The 13,167-nt window shown below is 34.5% G+C and overlaps 1 long non-coding RNA gene across 1 annotated transcript in view; it reads right to left on the minus strand.

The window, feature by feature from the left end:
* The window catches only part of LOC132598008 (uncharacterized), a 40,022-nt gene extending 35,314 nt beyond the window's left edge, over positions 1-4,708 (minus strand). Inside the window, exon 1 of the long non-coding RNA XR_009565623.1 lies at positions 4,530-4,708. This is a non-coding gene — a long non-coding RNA (uncharacterized lncRNA). The remainder of the gene's footprint in view (positions 1-4,529) is intronic.
* Positions 4,709-13,167: the final 8,459 nt, after the last annotated feature.

Consider the following 13,167-nt stretch of genomic DNA (forward strand, 5'->3'; position numbering starts at 1 on the left):
GACTAAAATATATTGCTTTCCTTTTTTTCAAGGCTGTCACTGATAGTGGGATTTTCTTCCCTTATAAATAAGAGATCTATTAAGATTTCTTTTTTTTCCCTTTAGCACTCATAGAAAATATGATAATTGTTTTTTTCAGGCATGAAGGAAATTGGGTCCTCTCTCCTCTTTGATAATTCTTTCAAGAAACAAATAAAATAATCCTGCAATTCCTTGAGATGGTAAAATATGAGTATCCCCATAGTCCAGGAGCCACCATCGAAAGCTGAAAAAGTGGATGATACGGGTTGTGAATTCTGCTTATATTCTAATCAAATTTGGAGTAGAATCCTAAAGAGCATATAGCCATTCTCAGTACATATGTGTTTAGAAATATGTAGATATTAATATCACTACTAGTAGTAACAGCGCTATAAAAGAAAAAAATAGAAATGAAAAAAAATCCTTAAGATTATTGCTTAGAGAGGACTATACAGGGAAAAATAAATAAGAGGAAGCAAGGGCATTATACTGTGAAGGTCAGTTTTAGATTTATCAATGGTTCCCTCTTCGCTAAGGCACTTCTCTGTTTCCTTAGATTTCCAGTGGATTTCTATGCCCTGAGCAGAACAATTTTGTAGGAGCCAAGCAGTACCTTGAGAATGGACAAGGTTGTCTCTTTTAATAGTCCCTTAGATGCTGACTAATTATTTTGATAATCTGAAAATCAGGGACAGAATTACAAGTTTTCCATTTTATCTGATGCCAATCACTGAGGAGAAATGTAAATTGTAAAAGTATAAATTACCCTAGATCACTCTGTATTCTATCTTCAATATGAATGCTTCCTTCTTGCCCTTCCCTCCTCTTCTAACCAAATCAACTCTTCAATTTAGTTTAAATATTTGTAGCTTTGATCAACAGTCCTTTATCCTGATTCAGAACAAAGCTGATGACTTCATCTCTAGTGATATAACTAAAAATTTTAGATTTGTAAAAATTCTCTTTTAAACCTCTGAATTCCCTAATCCAGTCTCTCGGGAATAGCAGGCACTCAATAAATGTTGAACAATTAATTAATTAATTATATAAAGTAGGCTTCAGGTTCAAAGCCAAGATTTTTTTTAAGTTTAACGTTAAAATGAAATTATTATAGCTCACATTAATAAACATAAAAAATTCCATTGAAAGTTAGAGTGAACATTGGATTTGCTGCCTTTCCTGCTTTAATACTGAAGAGACTACTGGGAAGAAAAATCACCATTAATCGTCTCATTGAATTTAATTGAAATAATGTAAATGAAAGTACTTCGTAAACTGTTATGGTATACACAAATAAGTATTCTTTTCTACCATACAATGTTATAGTTTTGATTAAGCAAATAAAATCTCACTGTGGAAAAAATTTAAGTGGTAAAATCTTGTTAAAAGAAAGTGAAAAGGGACATACAGATGGCCAAGAGGCACATGAAAAGCTGCTCAACATCACTAATTATTACAGAAATGCAAATCAAAACTACAATGAGGCATCACCTCACACCGGTTAGAATGGGCATCATCAGAAAATCTACAAACAACAAATGCTGGAGAGGGTGTGGAGAAAAGGGACCCCTCTTGCACTATTGGTGGGAATGTAAATTGATACAGCCACTATGGATAACAGTATGGAGGTTCCTTAAAAAACTACAAATAGAACTACCATACGACCCAGCAATCCCACTACTAGGCATATACCCTGAGAAAACCATAATTCAAAAAGATACATGCACCCCAATATTCATTGCAGCACTATTTACAATAGCCAGGTCATGGAAGCAACCTAAATGCCCATCAAGAGACAAATGGATAAAGAAGATGTGGTACATATATACAGTGGAATATTACTCAGCCTTAAAAAGGAACAAAATAGGGTCATTTGTAGAGACGTGGATGGACCTAGAGACTGACACACGGAGTGAAGTAAGTCAGAAAGAGAAAAACAAATATCATAAATTAACGCATATACGTGGAATCTAGAAAAATGGTACAGATGAACTGGTTTGCAAGGCAGAAATAGAGACACAGATGTAGAGAACAAATGTATGGACACCAAGGGGGGAAAGCAGGGGCTTGGGGGAGTGGTGGTGGGATGAATTGGGAGATTGGGATTGGCATTGTATACACTAATATGTATAAAATAGATAACTAATAAAAAAGTATAAAATGGTTTATGTTGGTTAGATAAGTGATTATATATCTATATTCATTTTAGTATTTTAAAAATCAATGTCAAAGTTCATGCATATTTAAGAAGTTATAACACCATAAGAGATTAAAAAAAGACATTACATTTCTATTTCCTAAATTAGAAATTTCCAGACTTTCATAAGTAAAGTTTCACCCACAGGAAGTACATTGACATATATACTGATCAATCCATTATTTCATCAAAAAGATGAAATAAATGACTGAAGTCTATGCATTTACTATTATTTGTACACATGCTTTTAAAGATCTCACTAGAAACTCTCCTATTCCATTCTTTAAATCTAATCTCAAATAACTCTCTCATGATTAACCTACATCTTCATCCAAAGCATTACTAATGGAATACAAATGAGATTTACCTTCAATTTCCATAATAATCACTGCAATTTACATTAAATTTACATAATAACAATCATAATTAAGTAGCATTATAGTAATGGTTATAAAAACAACTGTCATAAATAGCATACACAGAATTCTGAGGGAAACAGAAGCTTTAAGCTATATCGATATTTATTTTACTGTCTTGTTTTACTGGAAATATATTCATGCCCCTAATCTCTTGTAATATTTCTGTTTAACTTCAACACAGAGCTGTAGGGGTATATTACTTTTTTATTTTGAGAATAAGATGATGCATTCTGATTATCTGAAAACCAGGAATGAATTTACTAATTTTCCATTTGTGGCCAACACTTAAAGACAAAGTCTGAGTAAAAGAATTAAATAATCATCTATTTTTGTTACTGCACCATTGTAATGTTATTTCTTTTCTTTTACTTTGCCCAGTTCTATTATTGTCTTGCGTTAGTTTTGTCTCTCATCTTTTTACCTAGCTTTTCTATCTTCTAGAACTGTTTTTCCACTTTGACACTTTTATTCTTTTTGTTTTCCTTCCAGGATAATTAAGTCTCTCCTTGGCTATGCTAACATGGGCATAATGAATAGATAGCTTGACATGTTGTGAGAGGAATCTTTTCTTACACAGAGAATATATTAATTAGGACTAGTGTCAAATTAAAATTGCACTGGACAGAGTTAAATAAGCAAGAATGACTTTATTCAAGATCATTGCAAAAGGGGAAAGAGATTGAATTCAACTGCACTGGAACAAAAAGCAGGAGAGTTTTTAAGCACTGGGATGAGCTACTGGAAAGTATTGAAGGACATTAGGAAGAGGTTGGTCAGTGTGATTAAGTCATCTGTGTCTGCTAATTGATGCTTATCAAAGTTAGGCTCCTACCTCTCACAGAAACTAGAGATAGGGGTATGATCTGTCTTGATTATATTTCAAAGGATGGCTATCAGATTCTTGAAAAAGACATCCTTAGTTGTAAAACCGGTAAAAGCCTGTAAGAAGATTTACATTTCAAAGGGGGAAATGCTGTAAGAATAGAGATCAGGGGCCTATAGACAGGAAGGAACCTGTCCAAAGTTTAGACAAGCTGGGAGAACATTCAGGCCATCTTGGTCATTAGGTTTGGCTAAAACTATAGAAAAGTCCAAAATAACTACAGCTACAGCTTGCCTAATTTTTTTTTTTTTTTTAAGTTCATTTCTTTCTCACATAAAAGAGTGAAAATTTGCAGTCCAGAGCAAATGGCAGTTTTGTCCTAAGAGGTCTTGAAAATCCAGGTTTCTTCCAGATCACCATTCCCCTATTTTAGGGGGTGCTCATTTTCTTCATAGTAGTAGAACCTCCATTCACATTCCAGGTGGCAAAATGGAGAAAGGGAACCATGATAAAGGCAAATGTCTTGTGTTTGCTGTCTCTTAAGAGAAGTTCCTAGAAGCTTCTGTGGGACATACCTTTTTACATTCTTTTTGTCAGACAGTCTGCACAGTCCAGCATTTTGGATAGCTAAATAAATGTCCATACTTTCCTTCCCACATATACAACAGACTCTTTCATCAAATAAATGATTCTATTTGCATACTCATGTTTACCTCACTTTTAAAGAATTTATGGAAAGTGACAAAAGCAGTCAAAACACAACAAATTTAAAAATTTCTCTTTGCTCCCCTAACACTATAGTTTTGTCAACCCACAGCCTTCTAAGAAAATTCAGGAGACAGTGTCCACAAAATGCATTGCCAAGAAAGAATGAGGTAGCTTTTCAAACTTGAAATATCTGAGTTGCTGTCACATGAATGATTCCATTATGCCATTGAAAAAAGTTCAGATTTCACTAATCTAAGTATATCATTGCTAGTACGAAATTCTTTATTTCTTAACCTTACGTTAAGCAGCTAGTAACTACAAAACCCAGAATAAAAGGAGCTTAAATAAATTTATTTCTCACCGGTATAAATGTCAGAAACTTTATAGTTCAGCAGTGGAGAAGTAGTTTAGAGACTCAAAATACTTCCAGCTCTCCTCTCTGTCATCTCTACAGTGTGTCTTTGTCTTCATTATTCAAGGCAGCATGTACAGTCCGGAACACAAGATCGAAGAAGAGATAAAAAAGAGAATGTGAGTGGTTTGCTCTAGGTATCTCTTAAGGAAGTTCCTGGAAACTGCTACAAATCACATATACTTGCATCCCATCTGGACAAAACTTAGTCACATGGAAACACCTAGCTTTAGGACGCTTGGATGATATAATCTTTTTTTTTTCCTTTGCTTTTTAAAAAATTTTTAGTCATACATATGCCTGGCTAAATATGTTATCATTTGGGGAAAAAGGAGAGAAAAATATCGAAGGAAACAGGCAGCTTCTGGCACAGGGTGATACAGCCAGTGGTACACTATAACTTTACTGACAATTTGGGCATCTCTTGGGCAAATTCATTTATTCTTTCATTTAGTAAATTCTTATAAAATACAGTCTGTAAACAATCCTTGGAACAATCCTCTGACATAAGTAAACAGACTTGATAACATATTTTTAGAGATGAGGAAACAGACACTGACAAATTAAGTGACATCTGAATGCCACAGTGTTACTGATTTGTGAAGCCTGATCTCTCCCTCCCTTTTGCCCCTTACCAATCAATTCTCCACACAGTAGCCAGTGAGTTTATAAAAATCCATCTGATGATGTGATTACCCTAGTTAAAATTTGTGATATCCTCCTATTATCCTTAGAAGGAAGTCCAAATACTTTAACATAGGTCACAAGGCCTTTTCAAATTCTGAGCTCTTCTCATGTACCCAGGAAACACATCCTACTCTGTGTTCTGTTCTTCACTTGCTCCCAAATATATGCTCATTATACTGAAGTCCTTAACATGGGAGAAACTTCTCTTACTTCCAAGCCATTAAAAGATATTCACTTCATGAGATATATTTTTCTTCTTAATCTGGCACTCACAATTCCTTTGTCTAATTTATGCCTACTATTTTTTTTCTCATTTTTTTTCTAAACTGAGTTATAACAAGCGTATAATGAAGGGCATAAAGTTTACTAATCTTAAGTGTACAGCTTGATAAATTTTTACATTCATATATACCTGCATAACCACCAGCCAGATTAAAGTATAAAATATTTCCAGTACTCCAAAAGCACTCCTGCCCCTTCCTGATTAATAGCTATTCCCCTACCCACAAGGACATAATTTTATGACTTCTTTCACCATGAAAGAGTGTGATAACTTTGTGGAGTGTCACTTGGCTAAGTTAATCTACCTTCCCCAAAATTCAGGTTTTAGTATGTTTCCAGATAAGGTGAGCTACAAGAGACATTCTTACTTGAGAGGTAGAGGACTGAAGGGATACCATGGCCATGTTGTAGCATATACACACCTCTTCCCAGTTACTCAATTAAATGTTAATCTAAGCATTGCTGTAAAGGGATTTTGCAGATATAATTAAAATCCCTAAGCAGTTGACTTTATATTAGGGAGATTACCCTAGGTCATTCTGATTTAGCCAGAAATCCTTTAAAAGAGTTTAGGGCTTCCCTGAAGGGTAGAAACTCCCAACTATAGACATTAGATAAGCTTCAGACCCTTCCCACGGGATTCTAGCTTGCTCCTGATCTTCCCTTGTGATTGGTGGCCTACATGACCTATAGACTTGGAACTTGCATAGCTAGCCTCTACAATTGCATAAGCCAATTTTATATATATATATCTAATATATAATATATATATTAGATATATATATAAAATAAATATGTGTATATATTTTTCAGAAGGATCCAAAACAATACTGAATATCGGGTTTTTGTTTTGTTTTGCTTTGTTTGTGGTACGCGGGCCTCTCACTGTTGTGGCCTCTCCCGTTGCGGAGCACAGGCTCCGGACACGCAGGCTCAGCGGCCATGGCTCACGGGCCCAGCCACTGCGCGGCATGTGGAATCCTCCCGGACCGGGGCACGAACCCGTGTCCCCTGCATCGGCAGGCGGACTCTCAACCACTGCGCCACCAGGGAAGCCCTGAATGTTGTTTTATTGGTACATTATGTGTGGTAATAGTATATCAGTGTGGAAAGGAATGATAAACTGGAAGTTCAGTATTGTGCGGACGTGTTGAGAGGGAGGAAGAGGAATGAGCTTGTGAGTTTACGGGAAGGTATAAGGTATTTTTTTAAGGAAAATACATGACCTAAAAAAGCTAAAATTTGATAAACTTGGTGGTGGAGCTATGAGTTTTTGTTATATTATTCTGTACATTTCAGTATTATTGAATTATGTCCTAATAAAAAAAATAGTCACCTGAAATTTAAAAAAAATTAAAGTTCATAGAGCCAGCACAGTGTAATGAAAAAGGCTAAAGTTTGGAGTTAGAAAACTTGGTTTTTGCTTTATGGAATTTTGTGGATGCTCTTCACTTAACGCCAGCCATGTTAAAGATAAACATTGGGGACCAAGTAAATATTTAAAAGTATCCTATGTTTGAGTATAGATAAAACTGGGCCACACAATTGAACAGAGACTTGTATTTCCATCTGCCTCTGGGACTCAGGACTCCAGTGTCTAGACAAAAGATGGGACCAATTAAAAATACCTACTTGGATGGCTTACTGTATGGAGTTTCATAACCAACACTGTGTTTGATTTTTGGTTCTGCCATTTGCTAGTTTTGTGACCTTATTTAAACAGTCTAAGCCCGAGTTTCCACATTTAAAAAATTAGGCTATTTACATCTGCCTTGCAGAGTTTTATGAGGATTAGAGATAAGGTGCTTATTGTTTAGGACGGTGCCTGGCATGGACACAGACACCCAATAACAAACAGCAGTTCTTAATACTAAAGATAATCCCTCTTGGAACAATCCCTAAGATATTTGAATCCTTGTCAGAACAGAAGGATACATATTCATCTTACGGATGATTATTTTAACCTGATTCTAAATGCATATATGTATTCAAAGTAAACAGGAATTATAAGTACATAGATAGCATAGAAATTATTTCAATAATACATTTCAGTTAGCTCCAGAAATATTATTTGTTATGATTTTAACACAAGGTAGATTGCCCACTGCAATCTGTTTGACTTAAAATTATACATAACCCAATTAACTATTTTTAAAAAATTCATGCTTGTTTAGAACAAACACGAAAATAGATCACTCATGGCTTAGGAACATAAAAGTTGTTGGCATAAGTTTGGGGTAAAAATAGGAAATGATGGCTTCTGTGGATACACATTAGGACAGTTTTAAGATGAGCAGCCTTACCGAGAATAGTCTGCCAAGCAATGAGGTAAGATGGGAATTGTTTCCTAACAAAAGGATACCCACTCAGTCTTCTCCTTCTCAGCCTCAGGCTAAAGGAAGATTTCTGCTGCTTTTGTTGGTAACAAATGGGAAGCAAGTTTTAATGAAAATATCATGAGCTTTATAATACATAGAGACTTTTAACTCCAATCCTATCACTTCTCAGTGTTGGTTTCTTCATGTGTGAACCCAAGAATAGTAATGCCTACCTTGCAGTGTTATTTTAAAAATTAAATGAAATAATATGTGTAAAAATATATGATACAAAATTGCTGCTCAATAAACACTGGTTCATTTTACTTTTCCCATCAGTTTTAAGGACTGTCTTGTTTATACTTAGTTCAAGCTCAAAATAAGATGAAGTGTTACACGAGGCATAGATACAAATTCTCCAGGTATGGGTTAGTGCTAAGATGACTAAACTGTACATAAGAATATTAACCTCTCTGATCTGAAAGTTCATAAAACAGTAACATTCTCTCACCAAATTAGAAGGAAATTTTCTAGGTACTTCCTGGGAGTTTGGAGGGACATTTATGGAGAGGAAGGACAATACACTAGATTGGGAAGTAGGGGCCTATGACAATTAATTACACATAGAAGACTGTTGGGGACAAAGCCTATCACTGTGAGCAGACTACCTGGGCATAGAGGCCACATCAGGTATTATATTCCTCATGCACCTATTCACTCTGATGGAAAACAGAGTCAGTGCAGCTAGTCTTGTGGCATATTCTGCCAACAAAATGATGTCCAGCAGACATTCTACAGTAAAAAGATCCCTCCCGCAAGAACAGTTAAGGTTTGCTCAGTGAGAGAAATTATGGAACTTGAGTTGATGATAATTAGTCTTTAAACACTTTTCATGCCAGAGGAAAAAAGTGTTGCTAGCCCTTTGGTTTGTCCTCTGGAAAAATGTTTGTAGGTTCCTAGGCAGAAAATTTGAAGGTACCGAAAGTAAATGAATTTCAAAGTATAATTGTTACACTTCCTTATTTTAAATGAATGCATATGGAGGTCATCTTCAACATGGGAGAAGAATTCATAAGAATATAGAAGGGCCTTATTAAGAAAATTTGGGGAAATTATAATTCTCTCTCTCTCTCTCTCTCTCTCTATATATATATATAGAGAGAGAGAGAGAGAGAGATGAAGAACAAATAAGAGACAGAAAATCCTAATAAACAAAAAAATCTAGTGTGGATAAAAATTCAGAATGAGTATGCTATTCTACTTTGGGAAAATGGACTGGGTGTATTATAGAACAAAGAAAGGAAAAGGCCCAAACTAAAAAAAATATATATATATACCAAAAGATTATCAGATGGAAAAGAGCAAGCAGAAGATGTGAACCAACAGGACCTACTTTACTGATCAGCTGAAGTAAATCAGCTATAATAATATGACACATCTCTAGTGTCATTGTATATGCAACTTGGCTCTCTGTGTCCTTCTGTTGTTTGTGATAAGAGCAATCATCCTGTTTCCCATTGTTTTTAAAAATATAAACAGAGGTAGGACCAGAAGCTACATTACAAAGAGACTGCCAAAATGTGCTGATAACAGCTAGGATGTTTCATACCTGTCACATTTAGACTCCCTTTACACAAATAATCTAAAGCAAACCAAAAAGCGACAACAGATTATGCCCGCATTATGGAATTTTGAACTGATATTGTGGCTATGTAAGGCAATTCATACAAAATAGAATCTTTTGAAGAAGTTCTAATATCTCCATTCTAAGTGCTTTATAATTCACCATTCATTCTTTCATAACACTTATATTGGGGATCAGTACCTTTCTTTCCCTCTAAGAGAGCTCAAAATCAGCCTTTTAGTCAGAGAATGAGAATTAACCAGGGGTCAAAATATGAGGAAATTAAGACCAGCTTTGCCATCTTATTTCTGATTTCAGTCTGAAATAAAATGGCCACGATATCTTCAATGGAGTAGGCATCATTTTGTTCAGATGATGCTATGCTTAGATGTATGACCATCAGAACTGATGCTGGGGGGAAACGGCAGTAATCCTTAAAAATGATAGTTATACACTTGAAAAAACTTCCAAATGGATTCTTCAATCTAACCAAATTTGTCCTAGTTTGAGTAGATATTGTCATGAAAAAAACTGCTATTTTTTATAAGCTAGAATGACATTTTTAACTAAAATGTAACCTTCTAGAAGGCAAGACTTCTGTTTTGTATTCTTTTCTTTTTCTCTGTATAGCATTTTTCTACCTGCCTTCAAGGAGCTCAAAAATAAGAATCACTTGACAGAACTAATTCTTATAAATTTAAGTATTAGCTCTGGAGACTCAAAATGTCCTAAAGTCAATTGTTATTGGTGTTCCCAAATATTAAATTTTTTCTTACTTCCACTCTTTCCTTTCCACCAAACTCTTCTCATTTTACACCTTTGCTTCCTTTTTTTTTCTTTTATTGTTTCTTTTCTAACTGTGCCTTTCTATGATAAAAACAATGACACCGTTGACCATTTTGTATTCCCACTGATGGCACTCATAGCTAACGGGATCACTGACCACTGCCCTATTTCCTAGGAAACGAGAAAGTGATGCTGAATTGAGTTAGCTTTAACTGAAAATGTGCACATTAACCCCTGACCAGAGTGCAGGTGAAACAAAAGCTATTGCTAAAAATAGTTCCTTTTTCCTTTTAGTTCATTCACCATTTTTAATAAACTAGAGAAAAGCTATCTTTAGTGTCTCTAGTTCATTTTATGACATTATCATTTACTGGTTTAAGTTTAATGTATAACTAAATAAATTCATTTTTACTTAAAACATAGCTTTCAAAAACAGGTAAATGTATATATTGATGCTTTTGCTAGAAACCCTTTATGATTTGAAACAAAATACCATTTTTTAATTCTCTCACTCCAGTAGCTTATATGGAGCTATATGTTAAACTACATCTGTCTAGAGTCTTTAACACTCCACCTACTAACATCTGTCCAAAGGGAAAAAAAGGTACAAAAAATTTCAGAAAATAAGGATTTTTCTGAGTTCAGTGTTTCTCAACAAAAGGAGGATGTATAAGTATTCATCAGTATAAAGCACAGAACAAGGATTTAACTGAAGTCATCAAGAATGAGCTTTGTAAAGCTGTTCTCTAGCATCCCTTGGTTATTAGACATTGATTAAATAAGAAGAAACTTTGAAAGAGGTGGAATCTCTGACACATTTGAAATACTCAAGTTTATGGAAACTGTTTTAGATAAAATGAGAACCCCTGCTGATCCTGGCCCACTTTTAGAGATACATTAAAACCCTAAGCTTTTTTTATTTCTAAAATAAGTTGTTAAGTGATTTTCTTTTACTTTTTTCTTTTCGGCCCAGATGGACCCACAGCTAAACCCCTACTTAAGGTTTATGAGGGCATTTCTTGAATAATGGAAATCAATTATAAATTTCCTCACTCTTTTTACTTAAAAATAAATCTTTTATTTTTATTCTAGCTTTATATATTTCAAGATTCTACTTGTTCAAATAAGTGTAATAAACAAACACCAGTCAAATAAACTAGGTTTTTGGATGCTAATCAAATACAGCACTTGAAATTCTGAGCTGCACATTTCCTTCAATATCAGTACAGATTTCTGGAGGTTACATAATACTTGTTTGGATATTGCAATGAGAAACAAGACCATGCTAATCATGGGGAAAAGATCATCATTCCGTTGAACTAAATTCACTTTATGTTCCATTTCTTTGCATCACTAACAATAGGTTTTTTATCCAACTGTGATAATACTTTTGCTGTGAACATACACTTCCCTGTATGAAAGTCACAACAGGCAATTGATGTTGGAATGGTTTAGAAGAAGGAAACATATACATATATGCAACTCATACAGAAAATGGAAAGAAAACTTGCCATGATTAGCAGGATGGTCATACACATCTTAAGTTATAAATGTCATGCACATCTATCAACATTAATTTTTCCTTTCCTTCCTGACAATATCATTGTAGCTTAGCTAATACGATGCATCACCAAAACTTTCAGAGACAAAGGAGCCAGTAACTAAAAGTTGAACTTTCTCAAATAGAGTACTCTTAGAATAGCATTGTGACAAGTGGCAGCACAAATGAATATAGAGTATTAGCCATTCACATTCATAAGGAAAAAAATAATCATTTCACACTGAGAAATATCCAAGGTTCAATAATGCAAAACAGTGTTTTTATTTGTTATGGTTGTTATAAGGGTTAATAAAACTAACCTTCACCTCCTTTTCTCAAGTAAGATAAGTATGGAAAACATTCCTCTAATAGATTTACACATATATTGTTTATATTAAAATAACTTATTTTATTTGATGAAATAAATTATTAGCCAGCCCAGTTAATTAAACAGAAGTGTCTAGGTCATTAGTTAACTTATTTTAGCCTTCAATCAAGTGTACTACATTTAGTTTCCTGTTTCATTTTTATATTTCTAAGTATCCAGATGTATCCACTTGATACACCCCTGGATATAGGAAAGTATGAACAAGAGACTCCATTTTTGGAAAAGTGAAAAAGGATATTAATCAGTACAGTCACAGCTCATAGAATTGCTGGGAGGGCTGAAGAAATGCTCTCGTGGCTAGACTTCCAAAAATGACTTTTAATACCGCAGTGGTACAGAGCCCCAAGGAGGCTCACTGTCATGATCCATGCCAACAAATTGGATACCCTTTCTTCCTTCATGACTTAGATCCAAACCAAAGTAGCATACGACTCTATGTAATGTGCCAAATCCAAATCACACGTGGAACTACAGCCACAAAGAAACTGAGAATAGTAAATATTGTATCTCCAGCCTCTGCATTCCAGAAAAAAAGTATCAGAATGGGTTTTGAGAGAACTGATACACTTCTCCATTTGTTGTATTTGGAAACCAAAATGTTTATGAGTAAGGGCTAAGTAGACCAAGACTTAATCCCACTGAAGACAATTTTGTTTTACCAAGGAGCACCATAATATACTATAGAAGAATTCCGTTTCTACATGATTTCTAGCTAAAAGGAATGGATGAATCATCAGAAATCCATCACCATTCATTCAGAAAAACCCTAATATTGCTGATGTTCCTGTCTACTGATGGAGAGTCACAATGGTCATTTTCATTTATAAAAATGTGAAAATGATGTTCATGAGACAGAGCATTAATTAATCTAAAATTAGTTGCATCTTATTTATTTTCAGCTTTATTGAGGTATAACTGATAAACAAAATTGTAAGATATTTAAAGTGTACAACATGATGATTTGA

This window comes from Globicephala melas, chromosome 10 (assembly GCF_963455315.2).
Source record: "Globicephala melas chromosome 10, mGloMel1.2, whole genome shotgun sequence".
Classification (NCBI taxonomy): Eukaryota; Metazoa; Chordata; class Mammalia; order Artiodactyla; family Delphinidae; genus Globicephala; species Globicephala melas.